At 41.3% G+C, this 24,344-nt stretch overlaps 1 pseudogene; it reads right to left on the bottom strand.

Annotated features, from left to right (window-relative positions):
* Window positions 1-24,344, bottom strand: part of LOC144256457 (phosphatidylinositol-3,5-bisphosphate 3-phosphatase MTMR3-like) — a 109,800-nt pseudogene that overhangs the window by 1,036 nt on the left and 84,420 nt on the right.

Below are 24,344 nucleotides of genomic sequence, written 5' to 3'. Positions count from 1 at the left end.
CCAATTCTGATAAACATTCTATCCCAAGAACACTGAACATCTGCCAGTCACTACCCCAGTGAGGCCAAAGCATCCCTAGTAATTCACTACCCAAACCAAGAAAGAGAAAATAAGTTAGGAGCAATATGAATTTAAGACCATCTTCGGCTCTCTACTACTCTGCTCAGCTACAGCTGTTCATCAGTGGCACAGGGACACGAAGTTCAGGGACAAGAAGCAGGGAAGGAGTAGGAAATGAAGTACCCTGCCCACAGACAGAAAACTATTTTTGCTCATAGTAGTAATGTTGAATTTTATGATGGGAATAAGAAACTGATTTGAGTGGTAGCTATTGCCTCACCAATCTGGGGCATGGGGTGGGGAGAGGCTATCATTTAAACATTTCAAAATATAAAAGTGATCACTCTCAACTGGAAGAAAGATATCAAATGTAGTTCTTCAGCACCAAATTCATAGGTACAGAAGTCTGCCCAGACAGCACACTGCCAGAGTCTGCCCAGACAGCATACTGCCGGCCAGATGCCTGCCATCCACCATATTGCAGACTCTGTGGGCCAAAGCTTAGTTTCCACACCCAACCTACACCCCCTACAGGCACCTGCAGTGGTGTTTCCTGCTGGCGAGCCAGAAGGCACTGTCACACGCATAGCAGTGGGCAGCCAGGTGGTCAGGGAGCCAACAGGTCATCTGCAAAACAGATGGGGCCAGGTTAGTGTGACAGGATGGGCCAGGCAGCTGGAGCCAACAGAGCCATGCTGGGGGCAGCAAGAGTCACAAGGACCGTATTGGCTCTGGAAGCACCAGCCCAGCAGGTCTGATGCCAAAAGTACAAGAAAGGCGTCCAAATCGTTTCCCTGGAGGGGACTCCAATCTCCCCTGAGATAAAGTGGCAGCATCACCTTAGGTTGCTGTGAGGGCTGGCAAGGGTCCAGTTCACAGAGGCAACGTAGACAGAGGGCCAACCTGCTGAGTCTCTCTGGCTCAGAAATGATGGGCCTGATGTGGGTTCACAGGAGCTGAAATACCAGAAGCTCAGGACTAACTGTGCTACGAGGTTCTTCCTTGGTAAGGGACATGGGGCAGGGATGGGGCTCAAGAAAAACCACCAAATAGTTGCATGGATGGCACTGAGAGCAGGGGCTGAGCCTGTACCTCTGTGTCCTGTTTATCCACCTGCTCCCAGCTGGCTTCAGAGAAAATCTCTGTGCTGCAGCGAGACAAACAGTTCTGATCCAGATTGCTTTCCAAGTCAGGGATTGAAGTCTGTTGGCAAACAAACACAGCTGAACAGAATGAACCCAGTCTCCTCCTAAAAGAAGAAGAAAGGGCTTGGTGAAGAAGGGAGCACTGAGGACTAGGTGCAGGCCTAAGTACTAGGGCTACCAAATCTGAGATGCATCAACCATTGGGCCTTGGGTTAAACAGGTGCAGAGATGATGCTGGGCTCAGTTGAAAGGAGATACCCAGGTTGTGTGCACTGACACTGGAGTCAAAACATGGACCTTAGGGTTCCAGGAAGTATGTGGGAGAGAAGTGACCAGGATGGATTGGGAACTGAACTCCCAGTGTAAGCTCCCCTGGTGGACCTGCTGATCCAACCACGCCACTTTGTAAAAATAGTGCTTTGGGCATGGCCTCCTTTCTCTGAAGGATTCTTTGTAACAATGAGAAACCATCATTAGTATGAAGTAAAGGCCAAAAAGTTACTTTGGATTGAAAGTCATTGGATGTGCCCGCCTTTAATGTACAATGACTGCTTCAGAGCCCAGTTCACAATTGCCCTTGACAAGACCCACCAAAGAAGAGAGCCCCTCTTTGAAAACCCTACTCTGTTACTCTCTTTTCTGATTGGCAAGCTTCATCAGTTAGAAACCAATCCCTTCTCTCCATTTTTACTGCTAGCATCTAACAAAAAGTGGATACAAACATTTGTTTGAAAAAAACAAAAAATCTAACCTTCAAAGTCACAGCCCACATCTGGGAAGGCTATCAATTTACTAGTTTTTAATGTAGGACAAGCACTACAATTTCACAAAATATTTGGCATTACTCTTCAATTGTCATTCTGAAAACAGAGAATCCTCTCTCTGAAGAGATCTGAAGGAACATGTAGTGCATGCTCTTTCCTTTCTCTAACTGCCCAAACAAGACATGAAAGTAAGCAAAGCAGAAAAGAGACAGTCTTCCATTTACAGGGCTGAGGCTGATCTTCAGCCTCCATGAACAGGGCTACTTTAAACCTTTTCAATTCATTTAGAAATCCTCACCAGTCACCATGCACTGGGTAAAAAAGTGTGCCCATCCTCGTTCTGCCATCTTCTCTCAGAGAGCTACAGAGGAACCATGACCCACTCACCACTTCATCTCCAAAGTCCCCATTGAAATGCAGTGATCCAGTCAGGTATTGGCTCTCCAGGCGACTCTTCAGCTCCTGGACTTGTTTCTTCAAGGTCTCCACTTCCTGCTGGTGTCCTGACTCGATCTGACCCAGGCGCTGTTGGATTGTGTCTGTGTACACAGGCATGCCATCATCATCCAGGTGGCTGCGGGAAGGGTGCTCAGGGCTGCTGACTGCGGATGGCCTTCCCGAGTGGCTATGCAGCCACTTGTGGTGCAAGTTTCTCGAGTGTAAATGGACAGAGCTGCAGCTTGTGGCAGACAGCTGGCGGCTCAGCGAGTCCTTGCTCCTCCCAGCCTCCGCATTGGCACAGTGCCCATTGCGTGTGGAGTACTTCTGGAGGGTGCCAAGTGCTGGGGGCTGCTCTGAGGCCTTGTTTTCAGTCTCTGGGGCACCGTTACACACAAACCCCTCTTTACATTCGGCTAAAGGCAAGGCACAAGGGGCCCGAGTTGGGCTAAGAGTGCTGCCAGGAGAAGTCGTGTGTACCACAGACCCCCCTGTGGCTTCTCAATGAGGCTCCTCTCAGCAGGCCTGGGCTCCAGTGCTGGGGGAAGCACGTCTTTGCCACTGAACCTGCCAGTGATAACCAGGCAAGGCTTACGATGGACCTGGGGTCCACTTTCTGACTTCACATTATCTTCCATCAACATATCCATGGAACTGTCCATGTTTGGTCCTCTGGTCTCAAAAGGGACTTGGGAAGGTGGCAGAGAACTAGACAGTGGGGTACTATAACCAACTTTTACATCTACTGGGATGGAAGGAGCTGCATCCTCCTGGTTCTCTGCAATATCCTCTATTGGAGGCTGCTCCAAAGGAACCTCCAGAGAATCCTCTCCCCTGTAGGGTTCCTGGAGTGAACTGGAGAGAACACTGGGCCCACCCTGCTCTTCAGGAATACCCTGTGAGAATAGAGACAGGCTGGAGTCTGGATGGCTCCTCAGAATAGCAACCCCCAACTCTGCTTCTTGGTAAAGTACAATGGCTGAGCCCTCAGTTGCGATCCTGTTCTCCTCTTTGATCTGTGGCATCTCCACACTACCCCTGTGTGCAGGCACTTCACCCCCACTCTCTTCTTTGGTGGCCTCTTGCAAAATGTTCTCCATCTGCTCCTCAGCCACCCCAGCTGCCACGGACAGCACAGCACCCCGGGCACCCGGCTGGGCTTTCCTAGGCTGTCAGCAGAAGGCTCCTCTCCAGGACCAGCAAGGTTGCTCAGTTCCAGAGAGCGCTGGTGCTCCTGCCACTTCTCATTCAAGCTGGGGTCGCTGCTTCGCCGGCTGGCCAGAGGCACTGTGCTGTCGCAGGCTATGGTCAGATTGTGAAATGATCTAGTCTTTGGTAGGCTAAAAGAAAGAAGTTTGGGAAAAGTGAGAATCTTGGAGGCTATTCAGAGGAGATCAGGAGACAACAGGTTTTAACAAGCTGGAGCTGACATTTCAAATAATGTTCTGGAGTGCAAAGCTCCCTCATAAGTCCTCCTATCTGCACTGCCTCTACCCTTTGCCCCATCCATACAAATAAGTTAACAGCAAATTTTATTTTCAAAAGGCATTCTCCCTGATGCTGTTGTGTTTCCTCAACTTGGGGCAAGGTCAGACTGCTGATTCTTTGATATTACAGTATTTTAATATATTAGCCAATCACTCTGAATTTAATAAAGCTAATTCATAAGTAGCAAAGCCAACATTTCTATCATCTCACAGCATTTGTTTTCAAGCTCAGAAGACAAATCAGGGCAGGGAGGCAGGAGCAGAGAATAGTGGATGAAATACAAACCAGGGTTCACAAAGAGAACAGAGGATGTACTCTATCACTGAGAAACTGTTTGGTGCATGTTGTAGAACAGGGCCCAAGTCACTTCTGGAAACTAGGCTGTTTATTATCTTCCCAGAGAAAACTTTAGAGACCTAAGAACATGTTGTGGAGCCAGACAATATCATGATCTTTAACCATCCCTGGCATGTTCCCATACAGGAATATACCCACACAGGACCTGAGGCCTGTGGCATCACCCCTGGGCTCATCGGCTCAGGGGAGGATCATCAGGGCTGGTGCCTGGGACTGGATATGGTGCACAGCTGTCATCCACAGGGGTAGAAGGAGATAGGCACTCCACAGCATCAGGTTACGCACATGACACACAGGGTACAGTACCTGAAGAGGGGAAGAGGACACAGATTTAAATATGTCCCAATAAGCATTTTAGAAATATCTGGAAAGATCAAGAATATACACCCAGCTCTAACACCCCACAGCACTAGGACACTGATCTCTGGGGAAGCAGCATCAGTGGATAGAGAGCTATCTCCTAAAAAGGCCAATAGAGGACTAGAGATTCTGTTTGGCAACATTTTTCACCTAAGCACCTCTTATGGGCATGAAAGTCTGAAAGGATCTTTTAAAGGTCCATTTTTTCATTAAGTATTTCTCAGGTCATCTTTATTGAATGACTAACTTTCATCAGCTTGATTTGCTGCATAAGAAAGTGAATCATTCTGTTACAGTGATTATTTCTTTCCTGTATAAAAGCCTGGCTTCAGCAGAAACTGCCAAACCTGCTTTATAGGATCATTTAAATTAAACATATGAAAAGGAGGGTATTTTCTTCTTGCCCTGTTACTCCTCCAGGAGGCAGGGTGAAGGAGGGAGAGAAGCAGTTGGCTTAAATCTTTGATTTGATTATTTAAATGTAATGAGAAGCATATAAATAGCCCAGTTAAGCAATATAACTTCTGATTAACCTGCTTTGATTTCTTATGGGTTTAAGATGCATTCTGAACAAAGGAATTTTACCATCTATTGACACGCAAATGTATGTGCCCCTTTTCTCTGCTGAACAGAAGGTATTCCTTTGAGAAACAAAGTCTTAAAGGGCCTGCTAGCTCTCAAATGAGCAGAGAATCACATACACATAATCAGTATCAGACCCAGTTCTGTGTTGAGACAGAAGCTGCAGAGGATATCATCACCTGGTACATGAGGAGGTGCCAGGGGCCTAGGAACAGCTCCTTCTGAGATATGAGAAGCACCCAGAAAACAACTTAAGTGCTCTTCCACCAGTTAAACAAAACATGCTACGAATAAATTAAGCTCTGGAGGAAGTGACAGAAAAGATTGGTGTCTAGGGTGGCAAAGTAGAAATGTATATTAAAACACCCTAAGCAAAGTGGTCAGAAGCAGGTCAGAGCATCATCAGGAAACAGTTCTTTCTGAGAATAGTGAGGGAAAATGGAAACAGCTCATCCATAGATAGAGATGCCTTCACAAAAAGAAGCACTATTCAAACCGGCTCCCATATGTCCCCCACCCCAAACTCATTCTGCTGATGACAGAGGAAAGACTGAAGGATACATACGGCTTCTGACTGAGAAGAATACAGTAGGTTTTTGAAAGCCTTGTTGGCAGCCCGAAGAAGTGACCATACAGAACATGTTCATTCCTGAGTATGCTTTTCACCTCTCTCCTTGGCATTGTTGCACAGGAATGTTCCAAAGAGGCAGGAATAGGTATGCTGCACCAGTTTCACCTATGGGAGTCCAATGAGGCAAAATCATGCAGTAGGGCACACATGGGAGCCCAGCAGAGCCATCTACCCCGACATGTCTGAAAGCACATCAGTTTACGCTGTCAGGATAGGGAAGCCCAGTTGGTTACACAATAGCCTCCTCTTCATGCCACCTACTCCAGGGCCTGACTCTATCCACCAGCATTCCTGAGTTAAAGATAAACTGGTACACCCCCATTCCTCTTAGATTCCCTGTTCAACAGTCTCTGAGCTTCTGAGTTAACAGCCATCCTCAAGAGCAACAGAGCACAGAAGCTGGGTGCAAGAGCAGATCAGTGTAAAACTGTGTCAAAGCTGAAAACACATTTGTAAAACTATTTGTTTATTCCACAAATCATTACTGAACATTTCACTTACCCCAGGCATGACTACAGATACCAGAGGTGATGGATATGCAGCAATTATCAACCAGCTTTCCTGCCCTGATGTAGCTTACTCTAGCTAGGGCAGAGGTGACAAATACTATGAAGAACAATAGGACAGGGTAAGAGGCCTCTAGGCTGTGGGAAGGCCTCACTGGTTGAGACCTGATAGAAGGAAGAGAGGAGGTCATGTGGGTATCTGATGGAAAATGCTCTAGGCAGAGGCAACCACAAGCACAATGGCTGAGGGGAGTATATTTACAGTCTGAGAAATAGTTAAGAGGCCAGTGGAAGGGAGGGAGGGATAGGAGGAAACAAGCCTAGAGAGGTAACCTCTAAGATGGCCTTTTAAGCCATTTTAAGGACTTTGGCTTTTATTGTATGAAATATAGTTACTGGAGGTTTCTGAGCAGGGGATGACATGGTCTGTCTAATGTTTTAGAAGGACTAGCTTGACTCTATATGAAATGAGAGTAGGAGATAATGGTGGCCTGGACCAGTGTGACATAGTAGAGGTGACAATAAATAATAGGTTTTAGACACATTTTGAAAGCAGAACTGCAGACTCTAATAGACTGAATGTGAAATAAGAAGGAAGAGTTGAAGATGGCATAAATGTTTTGCCCTAAATGACTGGAAGGATGAAGTTGCCATATGGTAAAATGGAAGACTCTTACAAGATTAAGTTTGTGGGGAGATGTAGAAATCAAGAATCAAGTTTTAAATGAATTAAGTTTGAAATGCCATTAAGACATCCAAATAGAGATACCGAGTGTTCATGATTGTGGCTGAAGTTAAGTGTAGAAGTCGAAGCTGAATGGATTCTCATCACATGGAGAACAATTAAAGCCACTAGACTGGGTGAGATCCTTCAAGTAGTTACATGGAAAAGTAGCCTGGAGGATGAACCCTGGGGCATTCCAAGATTCAGAACTAGGGAGACGAAGAGGAATCAGCAAAGCAGACAAAAAGGACCAGTCAGAGAGGAAGAGGAGAATAAGAGTGGTAAGTGTAAGAGGTCAACTTGAAGAAAGTATTTCAAAAAAGAAACTGAACTGTGCCATTAAAATTGATGGATCAAAGAGATAAAGACTAAGCACTGATCACTGGGTCAGCAACATGAAAGATCATTAGTAACCTTAACAAGAGTAGCTTTGGCAAAGTGTTATGGTGCATGCCTTCCTGGAGTGGGCTGAAAAGAACAGAAGAAATTTGAGATAGCTAATATAGGAGCTCTGCAGTAAAAGAGACCACAGATACAGGATAATAGCTGGAACAGAATGCAGGACCAAGAAAGGGTTTTGATAAGACTATATATATATATATATATATATATATATATATATATATACATTATACTTTGTCTGTATATTTACAGCTGTGATCTGGGAAAGGGAAATATGGCATTGCAGAAGGAAAGAGGAGAAATGCTGGAGCTAGCCAGCAGGACAGATGGGAGGAGATGGGAACTGTGTATAGCAGAACAGACGGGCTAAAAAGGACAAGGATAGTGCATCTTTTATCAAAGGAGAAGGGAGAAGAGAACTTTGGAGACAGTAGGGGCTTTGGTAGATGGATTGGAGGGAATATGGGACACACTAATTGCTTCTATTTCTAACTACTATTTAGGGTTTCTATCATCTCTTTTAAAAAGCTAAGTTTAAAACAACTCAAGGTTTACAAGAAAAAAAATGGTACATCTGGATTCACTAAGTAAACAAATGCCTATTTATTATTGTTTTCAAGTAAAAATAGGAGAAAATAATGACCCCTCTACTTAAATTATAAAAAGGCTACATACTTTCATGTGAAAATTGGACCACTAATATTTGCATAAGTATCACCTCCAATTTTGATGGTTCCCAAAATGTAGAATCAGGAGCCCAAACTCACAAGGAATGCTTCATTGAACTCAAAAGAGCAAGGAAATTGCCTCTAAAGCTGATGAACGCAATCAAGCCATTGCGGAAACACTGGGCAACGCTCGTTCAGATCATCTGAGTTCTCCCCATGGCTGCACTGATCAGCAAACTTATGGCCAAAATCTAGCCACTCCATCTCCACAAGGACCTGGAAACCCTGCAGGGAGGCACCCAGGAAAGACAATTTGTGCTGGGCTATCCACAGTGTAGCAGTCCTGAGCCTGGTGTCACCACCAGCAACCCCCTTTAACAGCTTCCCAGTAGGTTCCTCTAGCCTAGGTCCATAGCCAGCTCCTTCTATTGGTACAAAAGTCTAAGGAACTTTCTCAATTATCTGAACTCCATTCCACACTCACTGAAAGGGCCCTAACAATGCATCTTAGTTAACTAAGCCCCTTTCTTGAATTTGTTCATACTTTTAGCCTCCAGACTAACATCTTGAGGGGTGTGTGTGTGTGTGTGTGTGTGTATAATGAGTACCAGGGATTGAGCCCCAGGAGCACGTGATCCACTAAACCATATCCCCAGCCCTTTTTTGTATTTTTATTTAGAGACAGGGTCTTGCTAAATTGCTGAGGCTGGCTTTGAACTCATGATCCTCCTGCCTTAGCCTCTCAAGCTGCTGATATTACAGGTGTGCACCACTGTGCCTGGCATTTGACAATTTCCCAGAGAAAATTAATATTTAATGTTTTATAAAAACCATATATTCCCCCTTAATTTTCCTTTTATTTTGAATTTTGCACATTTGGTGCTAAATTTACAAAGGCATTTTTGTAAAATCCTTCCCCACCCTAGATTTTTACAAATGTTATATATATATATATATATATATATATATATATATATATATATATATGTGTGTGTGTGTGTGTGTGTGTGTGTGTGTGTGTGTGTTTAAGCGTACTATGTGGTTTTTCTTACTTCTTTAACCCAAAAGGAGGTTATTTCAGGGTCAGACTCCTTCTTGACAGAACACTCTTTTGGTAATATCTAGACCTATTATCATAAGCAAACCAAAATCCTTTTTAAAAAAGCCTCATTTTCCTGGGTTAGCCAGAACTTTCCCATGTAGACAGGCTATGAAAGAAAATATATATATTTCTCAATACCTTGTAACCTACAATCTGTCACACTTTAATAGGCATAAGAACTGCAGCAGGCACCTCTAACAATGTAGCTCAAGGTGCAGGAGGAATAATTAAAAACAAATTTGGCTTTCTTTAGACCTAATCGCTACCCTCCCCCCCAAAAAAAATGATCAGAGACCTCCCACACTTGTTATACAGTACCAACTCCCACACTTTGGACACACTCACCTCTATGGTTCCGTAATAAGGGTCCAGCAAGAGCTTAGCCAGTGCCACAATCTGAGGGGTGCGGTTCCAGCCATCTGAACAGTGCACTAGTACAGGTCACTGGTCACGATCCACAGCATGCACCCCAGAAGGGCCGACTTCAAAAGCACAGATAGGTGATGAAGCCACTTTGTGCTTTCAAGAGCTGAAAGCCAACTATAAAAATAGGAAGGGATGAGGCAATTTTTTATGATGTATTGACCATATCCAATGCCTGTCAAATAAAAAGCAATACCCCAAGATTTTTCTCTTCAAATGTGACACTGCCAAAACAGACAGAAAATCTGTTTATAAAACATGTCCCAAAATAATACTCCGGCCTTACTCTGTAATAGAGGGCATCCTCAGAAATAGGGACTGTATTTAATAAGACCACCTTTGGTTCTAACACCTTTGGTTCTAACATGCTGATGAGTAATTTCCCAGAGAAAATTAAAAAATTAATGTTTTTCAGTCCATAGTAGGTACACACAGTATAAGAAAAGTGGAACCTTCTGAGAGATATTTCTAAGATGTAAAACAGAAGACATTTAAGAATCAACAATCCTTCCCAATAAGTTCTCAAAAATAAGTAAACTTAAAAATATAAATAGTCTATAATGAGATATAAGCTGAACACTGGACACCACACATGGGGAGCTGGGTTATAGCTCAGTGGTAGAGTGTTTGCTTAACATGTGGGAGGCACTGGGTTCAATCCTCAGCACCACATATAAATAAATAAGCTAAAAAAAGGTATTGTGCCCATCTATAACTAAAAACAAATTTTCAAAAAAATCTCAATGGGGCTGGGGTTGTAACTCAGTAGTGAAGCATTTGCCTTATACATATGAGGCACTCAGTTTGATCCTCAGCATCACATAAAAAAATAAAGGTATTGTGCCCATCTAAAATATATATTTTTTAAATCTGGATGAGCCTAATAGGATGATTTAGACTTATGAAACTAGTCTACCAATGGCCACATGGAATTGCTAGGCTTTACCCAGACCAGATTGAGCAGGGATCTAGAAGAATCTTTTTTAAAGAAGCACTCAAGAATATCAGATAGCAAGAACTGCCTCTTGGGAGTAATCACCAACTGACACATTTGAGTTTTTGTTTTTTGTTTTGATTTGTTTTAATCTGCGTTTACATATGTTTCTTGTGCTTCTCCCTGCCCCTAATTCCCAAAAATGAGTTCAGATTTTTCTTAAATGCAAAATTTGTGGTTAAGACAAGTCCAGGTCTTCAAACAATGAGCCAGAGAGGAAGGAATAAATACAGATGAAGTGGTGGTACATCTATTTTAGGAGTAACTGCCAACACTAGGACTACAGGACAAAGCCATAAAGGTCTACTAAATCTCAGGGAATGAATGAATTTTGGAAGAGTCTAAGGAGTTGGGGATCTTCCCAGCCAGACAAGCAGACTACAGAATTAAATGCATATGTACTGATTTCATATAGATTAGTACCGTCTACCACCTGGACTGTGACTCTTTGGAGAGCTGACACTGTTTCCATCACAGATGTACTGAGTGCCTAGTATTCAGAGAGGAGACCTACTGTTTAATGAGCTGTAAGTCTGCCATCAGTAAAAACACAATATCAAGACTTTATATCTCCTAGTAGATACTAGGAAACATTTTTTTTCCTGATGTAACAATTGTTTATTCTCATTGTTCACATGGCTGTGAAGGAAACCAAACTATAGGCTTAAGAGACCAAAAATGAAATTATCTTCTTACCTCTGGAGAAATGGTAAACACAAGAATAAGTGTAGGTTTCTTTTGAACATGACTGAACCGTTATAAAATACCAGTTGGTGCTACCCCAGTCTAAGAGAAAAGCTGCACTCTGAAGTATGCCAGCAGAGGAGGTTCTGGAATACAGCACACTCCCCTGTGCAACTCTCAAACTGGAGCAGAAGCATCCCCTATTCCTCCACAACCCCAAACCACCATTGGGGATGAACTTAGAGCCATCCCATCACTACCAAAGCGGCTTTTTTCCCCCACAAGAGGCTTCAGTAGTGCATTATGATTTGCTGCTTCTTTAATTAAATTCCCTAGATATTAATTTGGAGGAAGTAAGAGCTAATAATCTGAGTTCAAAAACTAGCTTTTCTAGCCCAGTGGTGGAAGACTGAGGCAGGAGGATGGTAAGTTCAAAGCCAGCCTCAGCAAATTAGTAAGACTCTGTCTCAAAAAATAAAAAGGTCTAGGGATATGGCTCAGTGGTTAAGTGCCCTGGGATTCAATTTCCAGTACCCACCCCACCCCCCCCCCCAAAAAGCTGTTTTCGAAATTTTAATATGGACAATATGAGAAATCACATAATTGGCAATCTTTGTTTTATAGACAAAAAACTAAGACCTACAGTAGTAAAGTCACTTTGCCAAGGTCACAAACTCAGTTTGCAGCAGGTCTCCTGGGTTCTCAGCCAGGCACCTTCTATGCCTCATCTTACAGGAAAGGGTGCTGCCAGATGGGTCCTGGAATTGTGTAGGAATTGCAAATAGCAAATCCCAAAGGAAAGTAGGAAGCTCTTTTCTTCAATCTGCCCACAAAGGACACTTGCTTTAACCTAAGGGCTGAATGGAACAGGAATGAATTTAATCCTTTGCTACTAAAAGTCAATACAAGTGGTTTAGGCAGTACCTGATTTAATAAATCCAATAAAGAATGCAGCAAAACTCAATGTGATCATGAGATCTACTGAATAGGACCCAGGGAAATGACTATGGGTTTTAGCACAAACTCTGGAAAAAATGAATTCTGTCTTCTCTGGCACCAACTCTAGCTTCCTGAAATAGTAGAATAGGGGCTTTTAAATATTTATTGTCCATATTTGTTTTACAGAACCCTGCTCCTAATTTATCTTGTATTCAAATAGTACCCTTGCAGAGGGTATTACTTCACCTTCCTTATTACAAATGCCAACCATTCATTTTTTTTATTGGTCCTTCATAACATTACATAGTTCTTAATACATCATATTACACGGTTTGATTCAAGTGGATTATGAACTCCCGCTTTTACCCCGTATACAAATTGCTGTATTACATCAGTTACCCTTCCATTGATTGACATATTGCCTTTCTAGTGTCTGATGTATTCTGCTGTCTGTCCTATTGTCTACTATCCCCCCTCTCCTCCCCTCCCCTCCCCTCCCCTTTTCTCTCTCTACCCCTTCTACTGTAAATCATTTCTTCCATTTGTATTCTCTTGACTTACCCCTCCTTTCCTCTTATATGACATTTTGTATAACCCTGAGGATCGCCTTCCATTTCCATGCAATTTCCCTTCTCACTCCCTTTCCCTCCCACCTCTCATCCCTGTTTACTGTAAATATTCTTCTCAAGCTCTTCGTCCCTACCCTGTCCTTGTTTACACGCCTTATATCAAAGGAGTCATTTGGTATTTGTTTTTTAAAGATTGACTAGCTTCACTTAGCATAATCTGCTCTAATGCCATCCATTTCCCTCCAAATTCTATGATTTTGTCATTTTTTTAATGCAGAGTAATACTCCATAGTGTATAAATGCCACATTTTTTTTTATCCATTCATCTATTGAAGGGCATCTAGGCTGGTTCCACAGTCTTGCTATCGTGAATTGAGCTGCTATGAACATCGATGTAGCAGTGTCCCTGTAGCATGCTCTTGTTAGGGCTTTAGGGAATAGACCGAGAAGGGGAATAGCTGGGTCAAATGGTGGTTCCATTCCCAGCTTTCCGAGAAATCTCCATACTGCTTTCCATATTGGCTGCACCAATTTGCAGTCCCACCAGCAATGAACAAGAGTGCCCTTTTCCCCGCATCCTCTCCAGCACTTATTGTTGTTTGACTTCCTAATGGCTGCCAGTCTTACTGGAGTGAGATGGTATCTTAGGGTAGTTTTGATTTGCATTTCTCTGACTGCTAGCGATGGTGAGCATTTTTTCATGTACTTGTTGATTGATTGTATGTCCTCCTCTGAGAAGTGTCTGTTCAGGTCCTTGGCCCATTTATTGATTGGGTTATTTGTTATCTTATTGTCTAATTTTTTGAGTTCTTTGTATATTCTGGTTATTATGGCTCTATCTGAAGTGTGTGGAGTAAAGATTTGTTCCCAGGATGTAGGCTCCCTATTTATCTCTCTTATTGTTTCTTTTGCTGAGAAAAAACTTTTTAGTTTGAGTAAGTCCCATTTGTTGATTCTATTTGTTAACTCTAGCGCTATGGGTGTCCTATTGAGGAATTTGGAGCCCGATCCCACAGCGTGTAGATCATAACCAACTTTTTCTTCTATCAGATGCCGTGTCTCTGATTTAATATCAAGCTCCTTGATCCATTTTGAGTTAACTTTTGTGCACGGCGAGAGATAGGGATTCAGATTCATTTTGGTGCAAATGGATTTCCAGTTTTCCCAGCACCATTTGTTGAAGATGCTATCCTTCCTCCATTGCATGCTTTTAGCCCCTTTATCAAATATAAGATAGTTGTAGTTTTGTGGATTGGTTACTGTGTCCTCTATTCTGTACCATTGGTCCACCCGCCTGTTTTGGTACCAGTACCATGCTGTTTTTGTTACTATTGCTCTGTAGTATAGTTTGAAGTCTGGTATCGCTATACCGCCTGATTCACACTTCCTGCTTAGTATTGTTTTTGCTATTCTGGGTCCTTTATTATTCCATATGAATTTCATGATTCTTTTATCTATTTCTACAAGATATGCTGTTGGGATTTTGATTGGCATTGCATTGAACTTATAGAGAACTTTTGGTAATATCGCCATTTTGATGATGTTAGTTCTGCCTATCCATGAGCAGGGTATGTTTTTCCATCTTCTAAGGTCTTCTTCTATGTATTTCTTTAGGGTTCTGTAATTTTCATTGTATAAATCTTTCACCTCTTTTGTTAGGTTGATTCCCAAGTATTTTATTTTTTGGGGGGATATTGTGAATGGAGTAGTTGTCCTCATTTCCGTTTCAGAGGATTTGTCGCTGATATACAGGAATGCCTTTGATTTATGCGTGTTGATCTTATATCCTGCCACTTTGCTGAATTCATTTATTAGCTCTAATAGCTTCTTTGTAGACCCTTTTGGGTCTGCTAGGTATAGAATCATATCATCTGCAAATAGTGATAATTTAAGTTCTTCTTTTCCTATTTTTATGCCTTTAATTTCTTTTGACTGTCTAATTGCTCTGGCCAGTGTTTCGAGGACTATGTTGAACAGAAGTGGTGAGAGAAGGCATCCCTGTCTTGTACCAGATCTTAGAGGGAATGCCTTCAATTTTTCTCCATTCAGAATGATGCTGGCCTGTGGCTTATCATAGATTGCTTTTACAATGTTGAGGTATGATCCTGTTATTCCTAATTTTTCTAGCGTTTTGAACATAAAGGGATGCTGTACTTTGTCGAATGCTTTTTCTGCATCTATTGAGATGATCATATGGTTCTTATTTTTAAGTCTTTTGATGTGGTGAATAACATTTATTGATTTCCGTATATTAAACCAGCCTTGCATCCCAGGGATGAATCCTACTTGATCATGATGTATAATTTTTTTGATATGTATTTGAATCCGATTCGCCAGAATTTTATTGAGGATTTTTGCGTCAAGGTTCATTAGAGATATTGGTCTGTAGTTTTCCTTCTTTGATGTGTCTTTGTCTGGTTTCGGAATCAGGGTGATGTTGGCCTCGTAGAATGAATTTGGAAGTTCTCACTCTTTTTCTATTTCCTGAAATAGCTTGAAAAGTATTGGTGTTAGTTCCTCTTTAAAGGTTTTGTAAAACTCTGCTGTATACCCATCCGGTCCTGGGCTTTTCTTAGTTGGTAGTCTTTTGATGGTTTCTTCTATTTCCTCTATTGTTATTGGTCTGTTTAGGTTGTCTATATCCTCCTGGCTCAATCTGGGCAGATCATAGGACTCAAGGAATTTATCTATGCCTTCACTATCTTCTATTTTATTGGAGTATAAGGATTCAAAGTAATTTCTGATTATCTTCTGTATTTCTGAAGTGTCTGTTGTGATATTGCCTTTTTCATCCCGTATGCTAGTAATTTGGGTTCTCTCTCTTCTTCTCTTCATTAGCATGGCTAAGGGTCTGTCAATTTTATTTATTTTTTCAAAGAATCAGCTTTTAGTTTTGTCAATTTTTTCAATTGTTTCTTTTGTTTCAATTTCATTAATTTCAGCTCTGATTTTAATTATTTCTTGCCTTCTACTTCTTTTGCTGTTGTTTTGCTCTTCTTTTTCTAGGATTTTGAGATGAAGTATGAGATCATTTATTTGTTGGTTTTTTCTTTTTGTGAGGAATGAACTCCAAGCAATGAATTTTCCTCTTAGAACTGCTTTCAATGTGTCCCATAGATTCCGATATGTTGTGTCTGTGTTTTCATTGAACTCTAGGAATTTTTTAATTTCCTCCTTGATGTCTTCTAAAACCCATTGATCACTCAGCAACCTATTGTTCATTCTCCAGGTGATGCTTGATTTTTCCTTTCTTCTTTTATCATTGATTTTCAGTTTCATTCCATTATGATCAGATAAGATGCATGGTATTATCTCTACCCCTTTGTATTGTCTAAGAGTTGCCCTGTGACATAGTATATGGTCTATTTTTGAGAAGGTTCCATGTACTGCTGAGAAAAAAGTGTAGCTACTTGATGTTGGGTGGTATAGTCTATATATGTCAATTAAGTCTAGGTTGTTAATTGTGTTTTTGAGTTCTATAGTTTCCTTATTTAACTTTTGTTTGGAAGATCTGTCCAGTGGTGAGAGAGGTGTGTTGAAGTCTCCCATGATTATTGTATGTTGGTCTATTAGACTCTTGAACTTGAGAAGAGTTTGCTTGATGAACACAGCTGCACCATTATTTGGGGCATATATATTTATGATTGTTATGTCTTGTTGGTGTATGGTTCCCTTGAGCAGTATGAAGTGTCCTTCTATATCCCTTTTGATTAGCTTTGGCTTGAAATCTATTTTATTAGATATGAGTATGGACACTCCTGCTTGTTTCCGCGGTCCATATGAGTGATATGATTTTTCCCAACCTTTCACCTTCAGTCTATGTATATCTTTTCCTATCAAATGCGTCTCCTGTAGACAGCATATTGTTGGGTCTTGTTTTGTGATCCATTCTACTAGCCTGTGTCTCTTAATTGGTTAGATTAAGCCATTAACATTTAGGGTTATTATTGAGATATGGTTTGTTCTTCTATCCATATTTGTTTGTTGATGTTACTAAACCTGATTTGTTATCCTCTTTGACTACTTTCCCCCCTTTACTGTCCTACCTCCCATTGTTGGTTTTCAATGTTATTTTCCATTTCCTCTTCCTGTAATGTTTTGCCAAGGATTTTTTGAAGAGATGGTTTTCTAGCTGTGAATTCTTTTAACTTTTGTTTATTGTGGAAGGTTTTAATTTCATCTTCTAACCTGAAGCTTAATTTCGCCGGATACACGATTCTTGGTTGGAGCCCATTGTCTTTCAGTGTTTGAAATATGTTATTCCAGGATCTTCTAGCTTTCAGAGTCTGTGTTGAGAGATCAGCTGTTATCCTGATTGGTTTACCCCTAAATGTAATCTGCTTTCTTTCTCTTGCAGCTTTTAAAATTCTCTCCTTATTCTGTATGTTGGACATCTTCATTATAATGTGTCTAGGTGTGGATCTCTTATGATTTTGCACATTCGGCGTCCTGTAGGCTTCTAGGATTTGGGATTCTGTCTCAATCTTCAATTCTGGGAAGTTTTCTCGTATTATTTCACTGAATAGACTGTTTATTCCTTTGGAATGGAGCTCTGTGCCTTCCTGTATCCCAATGACTCTTAAATTTGGTCTTTTGATATTGTCCCATAATTCTTGGATGTTCTGCTCTTGGTTTCTTAGCAGATTTGCTGAGCTGTCTATGTTCTTTTCCAGTTGAAATACTTTGTCTTCATTGTCTGATGTTCTCTCTTCTAAGTGATCTACTCTGCTGGTAGTATTCTCAATTGAGTTTTTAAGTTGGTTTATTGTTTCCTGCATTTCTAGAATTTCAATTTGTTTGTTTTTTATTACCTCTATCTCCCTGTGAAATTGATCTTTTACTTCCTGGATTTGTTTGTCAATGTGATCTTTCATTGTCTGATTTTGCTGTCTCATGTCTTCCTTGAGACTCCAGATCATCTGAAGCATATATATCCTGAACTCTTTATCTGATATTCCATCTGTTGCAGCTATTACCTCTTCTAAAGTTGAGTTGACCTGCATTGCTTGTGGTCCTTTCTTTCCTTGTCTTTTCATACTGCTCGCGTTTCTTTCTGCTTGGTGCAACTGTTGTGTTTTGAAATTTACCCCCTATTTATTTATGTTGCTCTTGTATACTTGAAAAGTCTCCCTTGCAGGTGCGTGCGGCGGCTGTGCCCCTACTCCAATTGGGGTGACGTGTCTACCACGCTGGCGGCTCTCTGGGCCTGTTCCAGGAGTGGAAGGCGGCTCTGCTCTGTCCCTATTCCAATTGGGGTGTCGTGACTACAACGCTGGCGTGTTCCGGGCGTGGGCGGTGGGCTTGGCTGGCGGGATTCCACCTAATGGCAGTCCCTAACCTCCCTGCTTGCTAATTAATGGCTTCTCTGAGGCGCCACGCCTTCTGTAGCTGCGGGGCAGGCCGCGCGAATCAGTTGGCCTGGATCTCCGGGGTCCTGCTGCTGGCTGTTTTGATGTTGCAAGCTGTTGGAGAGTGGTGGTGTATTCTTCAGCTTTCCCGGATGGTGGCCGCTGACTGCCTGGATGGAGTGTCCGCTGTTTTGATGTTGCACTCTGAAGGAGAGTGGCGGTGTATCCTTCAGCTTTCCCGGATGGTGGCCGCTGACTGCCTCGGTGGAGTGTCCGCTGTGGGGGATGGGACTGTACCGCTTCCTTCCCCTTCTGAGATCCCGTGCTCGGCCCAAGGGTCCGTGTGGGCTTGGCTGGTGGGATTCCACCTAATGGCCTTCCCTAACCTCCCTGCTTGCTAATTAATGGCTTCACTGAGGCGCCACGCCTTCTGTAGCCGCAGGGCAGGCCACGCGAATCAGTTGGCCTGGATCTCCGGGGCCCTGCTGCAGGCTGCTGGGATACCTGGCACTCTATCACTTTGATTTTTTCTGCTTGCCCCTCCCCCAGCGCTGGCTAGCCAGGTTTCGTTTTGGCTGCTACTGGGAGGAAGGGTTGGAGGTCAGGTGTCTCTGGTTTCCCCCTAGTCTTTATGGAGGCTCAGCTTGATACTCCCTCTCCCGGCAAGCCTAGGAGAGATTTTATGCGAATTCCCGCTGTCTGGGGGGTGAGCTGAATGACACCGACCTGTTTTGATGTTGCACTCTGAAGGAGAGTGGCGGTGTATCCTTCAGCTTTCCTGGATGGTGGCCGCTGACTGCCTCGGTGGAGTGTCCACTGTGGGGGATGGGACTGTACCGCTTCCTTCCCCTTCTGAGATCCCGTGCTCGGCCCAAGGGTCCGTGTGGGCTTGGCTGGTGGGATTCCACCTAATGGCCTCCCAACCATTCATTTTTAATGAGCAATAAAAATCATGATAATGTTCTCAGTAAATAAAAGAGTGGTTTAGAAATCAGAAGCAAGAATAAAAGAAACTGACCTAATGACAAGTTTAACCCATTTTAGAACATGAACAGTAAGCTGACTTTTTGTGGTAAAACAACCCAGTTCATAGCAAATAAGTGTCACTATAGTATTTCAGAAAACAAAGAATAAAAATGCTTTAGGACAAACACAACATGAAAGAGAAAGGGTGGGAGTCCCAGCACAAACAAGGCGATGCTTTCGTTCTAAAAAGGACTGAGATTTTTTTTTCCTGTGCTGCACATTTAAAAATGTTTCAAAGGGCTGGTTTTTCTTCCATCTCTGCTCTATGCTGCCTTGCTCCTGATGCAGAAAGAATATGTAAAAAGGCTAAAAATGAACTTAAGTGTACCATGAATCAGGAGAGGATACCTCCAAATTTAATTAACAACAAAAAAAGAACAATTTAAAACTAAAGTCTTACTTTCCAGGATCTGGCGTCTGTGTGCACAGCAACCTCAAAGACTGAAAACTCCTCCGGATAGAATGAATGTTTGCCATCCCCATAAACACAACTTCACAGTTCAGGTAATAATCTGGAAAGAATAACAATAAACAGAACACAAATATGTTGAATTTAAAGCCTGCATGACCAAATTTAAAAGATGCAAATTGGCTATAAAACAAATCCATTGCAGCTGCTAATTAATGAAACTGCAATGTTGTGATGCTTGACAATTAATCCAGTGCTTTATTCAAAGACGCAAACAGCACTTGCATTTTAGCTGTCTTTGTAAAAGAGGTGGAAAAGGAAGGTTAGAGCTGTAAAGAAGGTACTAACAAAATAAAAGCTATTATGTTTTAAAAGAAAGACCTATAAACTTCCATCTCATCTTTACTTCCTGGGCCTCATCTATTTGTGGCTCTGGAATCTCTCTGAAAACAATCTGGCAGAACAGTGCTTTCATGCATTTAAATTTTACCTTGGTACAACTGCTTCCAATTTCCAGCTCAGGTCACACCTAAATAAGGAGCTTGGTACCTCTTCCTGCACCATCAGCCACAACTGGTACCAAGGAGTCCCTCCTCAGAGAAAGCCACCATTCAAACAGCAAAGGTGTTACAAGTCGGGACAATTTTCACCCCAGGTTTTCTAAGGAAAAAATCCCCACATGGAGTTTTCCAGGAGGCCAGTAAGGAGCATACCCACTGTCAAAGGCAACAAAAAGCTTTTAGAAGACTGAGAAATAGAGCCACTAAAGCAGCATCCAAATGTAAACAAGTCTTATGGAAGATTTGCTTTCTTTATCACCTAAAGGTTGGAAGGAAAGATAGATTATTTGGCTTCACTGCACCTCCTCCTCCATATCTGCTTGGAAAAGAACACACAATTTTAAGAATATAAAGAGAAACTCTGGCTCTCTCAAGAAAGAAGGGGAGAAATATTGCTTGTCACTTATTTCAAATTGAGTACTAAGTCCAGGTTGGGCATGGGCTGGACTCATAAGGAGATAGTATTTGAGGACCATGCACCACCCACCTTACCTGGGCATTTGCAGCCTCCTCCTTTGGCTCAGTTTGCCACAGCTGCTGCATAGGAGTGAGCATCCAAGATCAAAAGCTTCTGCAGTTGGATGGCTAAACTCTCTGCTCCTGAAGCATTTGATAGAGAAGAATCTATGGACATCAGGAAGGGGGGACGGGTAAAAACTAAATAAACCTGTGTCTCTGAGAACTGTGAAAACTAGAACCAGAGACACATGTTGTAGTACCAAAAAACTCAAATGAAACCTCCTAACCAGACCTCGATAGATGAACTACTCTTCTTAGTTTATTTTCTATTTTCCCTTCTTATTAAAAGTTAACAATTCATTTTCCAAAACCAACTTCTGAGATAAACATGGAGATCCACATAGCCCAACCTCCTATATCTCATTTCTACACCTATAGTCCAAAACTTGGTACCTCCCTACAGGAGTATAGATACACTACAAGTCCCCATCACACTCATACTTGTCATGACAGCCAGGTTTGAAACAAAGAGTCTTCTGGTTCTTGGCCAAGACTCAAGACTCCTCAAATAATCCCATCAAATTCTCTTCCAGAAAGCTCTTCTAAAGAAAAGGCCACTTCGGGCTGGCATTGTAGCACAGTGGCAGAGCACTTGCCTTGTACATATGAGGCACTGTGTTTGAGCCTCAGCACCACATAAAAATAAATAAAATACAAATATTGTGTCCATCTAAAACTAAAAAAAAAGAAAGAAAAAGAAAAAAGAAAAGGCCACTTCAAGAAGTTTCTCATATACTATAAAACTGATGCTGTGGGTGCAGGTAGCACCTTACCAAACACCACATCGGAAAGGTCTCCCCCATTGGGAAAGTCTTGGGAACTATTCCTAGTTGAAGGCTTGCTGCCACCACTGGATCGGAAATCAGAAGCACAAGCTTTGGCTACTGACTGCATGAGGTGCTCATTATCTGCATTTCGCCAACCCCACCAGCTGACCTCTGGCTATCCACAGTGGACAATGACAGCTCCATTGCTCTGGTGCCTGTGCCAGGAACAAGAGAAAACAACTTTATCATCCTAAGGGTACATATTTAGGGAGGCCCATTCAAATGCTCTGCACTCATATAGAGAGTAAGGTAGAGAAGTTTAAGCACATTAATGAACAACCTACTCTAGGTAAGTCCTGAACTGGCTTCAAGTTGTCTCAATATTAAAGAGGGCAAGAAATGTATACACCAACAATAACAACAAAACCTGTATGTATCTTTCTCAAGTACCATACCATCACAGAGGTCTCTGTAAAGTTACTTACAAAATGAATAGAGAAATATTCATTTAGAGAAAATAAATGAATACTCATAATTTCAATATTTGAATATTATATTTCTAGGAAATAAGGTAAAAATGATCTACAAATACTACATTAATTTTCTAGTCAATAACTAACTCCTCCTTTCTGATATGGTACCTAAATACCCTAGAATAATATATGCTGAACTGGAGGGGAAAATGTGTTGCTTCACTGACTCCCGAGGGTCTACTGCAGCAACTATGCACTTATGGCCAGCTTGGGCTTCTTTTTTTTTTTTAAACCAAAAGATTGAACCCAGGCACGCTTAACCACTGAGCCACATCCCCAGCTGCCCCCTAACAGCACATTTTTTAAACATTTTATGTAGGGTCTTGCTAAGCTGCTTAGGGCCTCATTAAAGTTGCTGAGCCTTCTTCCCCCCACTCTCCCCGACACACCCCAAACAGATCCTACCTTTGGAACTGAAAACACTTGCCTAGACAAAATCTGAGATTTCATGAGTCAAAAATTGCTCTTATTTAGGCAGATGGCTCAATAAGCCCACTATCCTTCCTTCCTCAGGCTCTTAGTAAAAGAACAGCAACCTCAATAAATCATACTCTGACAGATCTTTTTTCCCAAAGCAGAAATCATACTCATAGTCTACTTTAAGACGCTATTAAAACCCAAAGTGTTTTCTAATTAGGCAATTATAGCAATTAAAAGGTTAGAAAAATTATTTAGCACTAAACAGGAATAAAGTTCTGATACATGCTACAACACTGATGAACCCTGAATATGTTATGCTAAATGAAATAAACTAGACACAAAAGGCCACATATTTTATGATTCCATTTATATTAAAGTATCCAGACTAGGTAGATAAAATAGATTGCTGGTTACCCAGGGGTAAGGGCACTGAGGAGGGAACAAGGAATGACTGCTAATGGTACAGAATGTCTCTTCCAGGTGATGAAAATGTACTAAAATTGATTGTAGTGACAGCTGAACAACTCTGAATACAGTATACTAAAAGTCATTAAACTGCACATTTTAAAAGTGTGAATTTTACATGGCATAGTTCAATTAAGCTATTTGTTATTGTTATAAAAGTAATCACCTCACTAAAACACTGAAAGCTTCAATTTTACACAGAAACAACTGTTTTGAAGTATCCCCAATTTATAGGTTAGGCAAGCCCTCTACATGATTAGGAGTGACTAATAATCACCACATGCACAAAGTGGGGAGCTGTGAATCGCACTACAAACGGTGCTCTTTGCACCATCTTGCTATGTTAGAGCAATCTCTGTCTTCAGTTATAAATCCAATTAAGTGTTCTCTCATCACAGCAGGAGAAAGCCCCAATCAGGCATTGGTTCAGCATGGTGCTATCAAGTAACTGGCTACTGGCAACCTCAGGAATCATTACCACAAAATACAAAATATAACACACATACATACACACACACACACACACACACACACACATATAACATATTTACTGAATTTGGTGTCTGTCATATTCAGAAGCACTCTGCCACCTAGGCTGGTGGAACAGAGAGTGATAGAATGTCCCAAACATACTTCATGTACCCCTTAAAAAAAAAGCTGCCAACTAACCTAGCAACCCAGTTTGGCACTCAAATAAAAGATATATGTTCTCTAGTTTGAGTCATTTACATCAAATAAGAATATTAGTTGAGATATATATGTAGATATATAATAAATCACTATATAGGTAGTGTGTTTCAAAGAATATGTAATAATTTCTGAAGACATAAGGATTTCTAGTCATTAAACAAAAACTAATGAAATGTGTATCAGGAATTATAAGTTTGCCTTTCTAAAATAAAAAAAAAAAACAGCTAATCCACTTGATTAACTGGTGTATTAAAAATAGATGATTGTGAAAACACCTAGAAACATGAATAATATTAAATGGAAGAACCACATATAAAATTATATATCAATGATTACAAGTAAAGACCATTTTTAATATAGAGTGGGTATAAATATTCCTGTATTTTAATAGCTGATATGGTAATAAATAACTTTTAAAATTTCTTTCATATAAATTTTCTGGATTATGTTTAGTATACTTTCTTAAGTAAATAGTAAAGAATTAGAAGATTTATGATGCTTTAAAATTAACCTTCATCTAATTTTACTGTTTCAACACTAAATATAAAGGAGAAATTACACTTTTATTTTTAAGCAAGATTCAAAAACAGTAGTTTTAATCTAAATTTTGTATTTTATATAATATTCAACATAAGTTAAATTTAAATTAACCATAACAAGTTAACAGAAAAGAAATATCAAAATCTATTGCCAAATAAACAAGGTCATTTCATTAAAAAAAAAAAAGATATATGTTCTGGGGCTAGAGTTGTGGCTCAGCAGTAGAGCACT

The sequence above is a fragment of the Urocitellus parryii genome, chromosome 8 (assembly GCF_045843805.1).
Source record: "Urocitellus parryii isolate mUroPar1 chromosome 8, mUroPar1.hap1, whole genome shotgun sequence".
NCBI classification, from domain to species: domain Eukaryota; kingdom Metazoa; phylum Chordata; class Mammalia; order Rodentia; family Sciuridae; genus Urocitellus; species Urocitellus parryii.
Note: the sequence above shows the minus strand (reverse complement) of the source record. Positions and strands in the feature narration are given on the sequence as shown.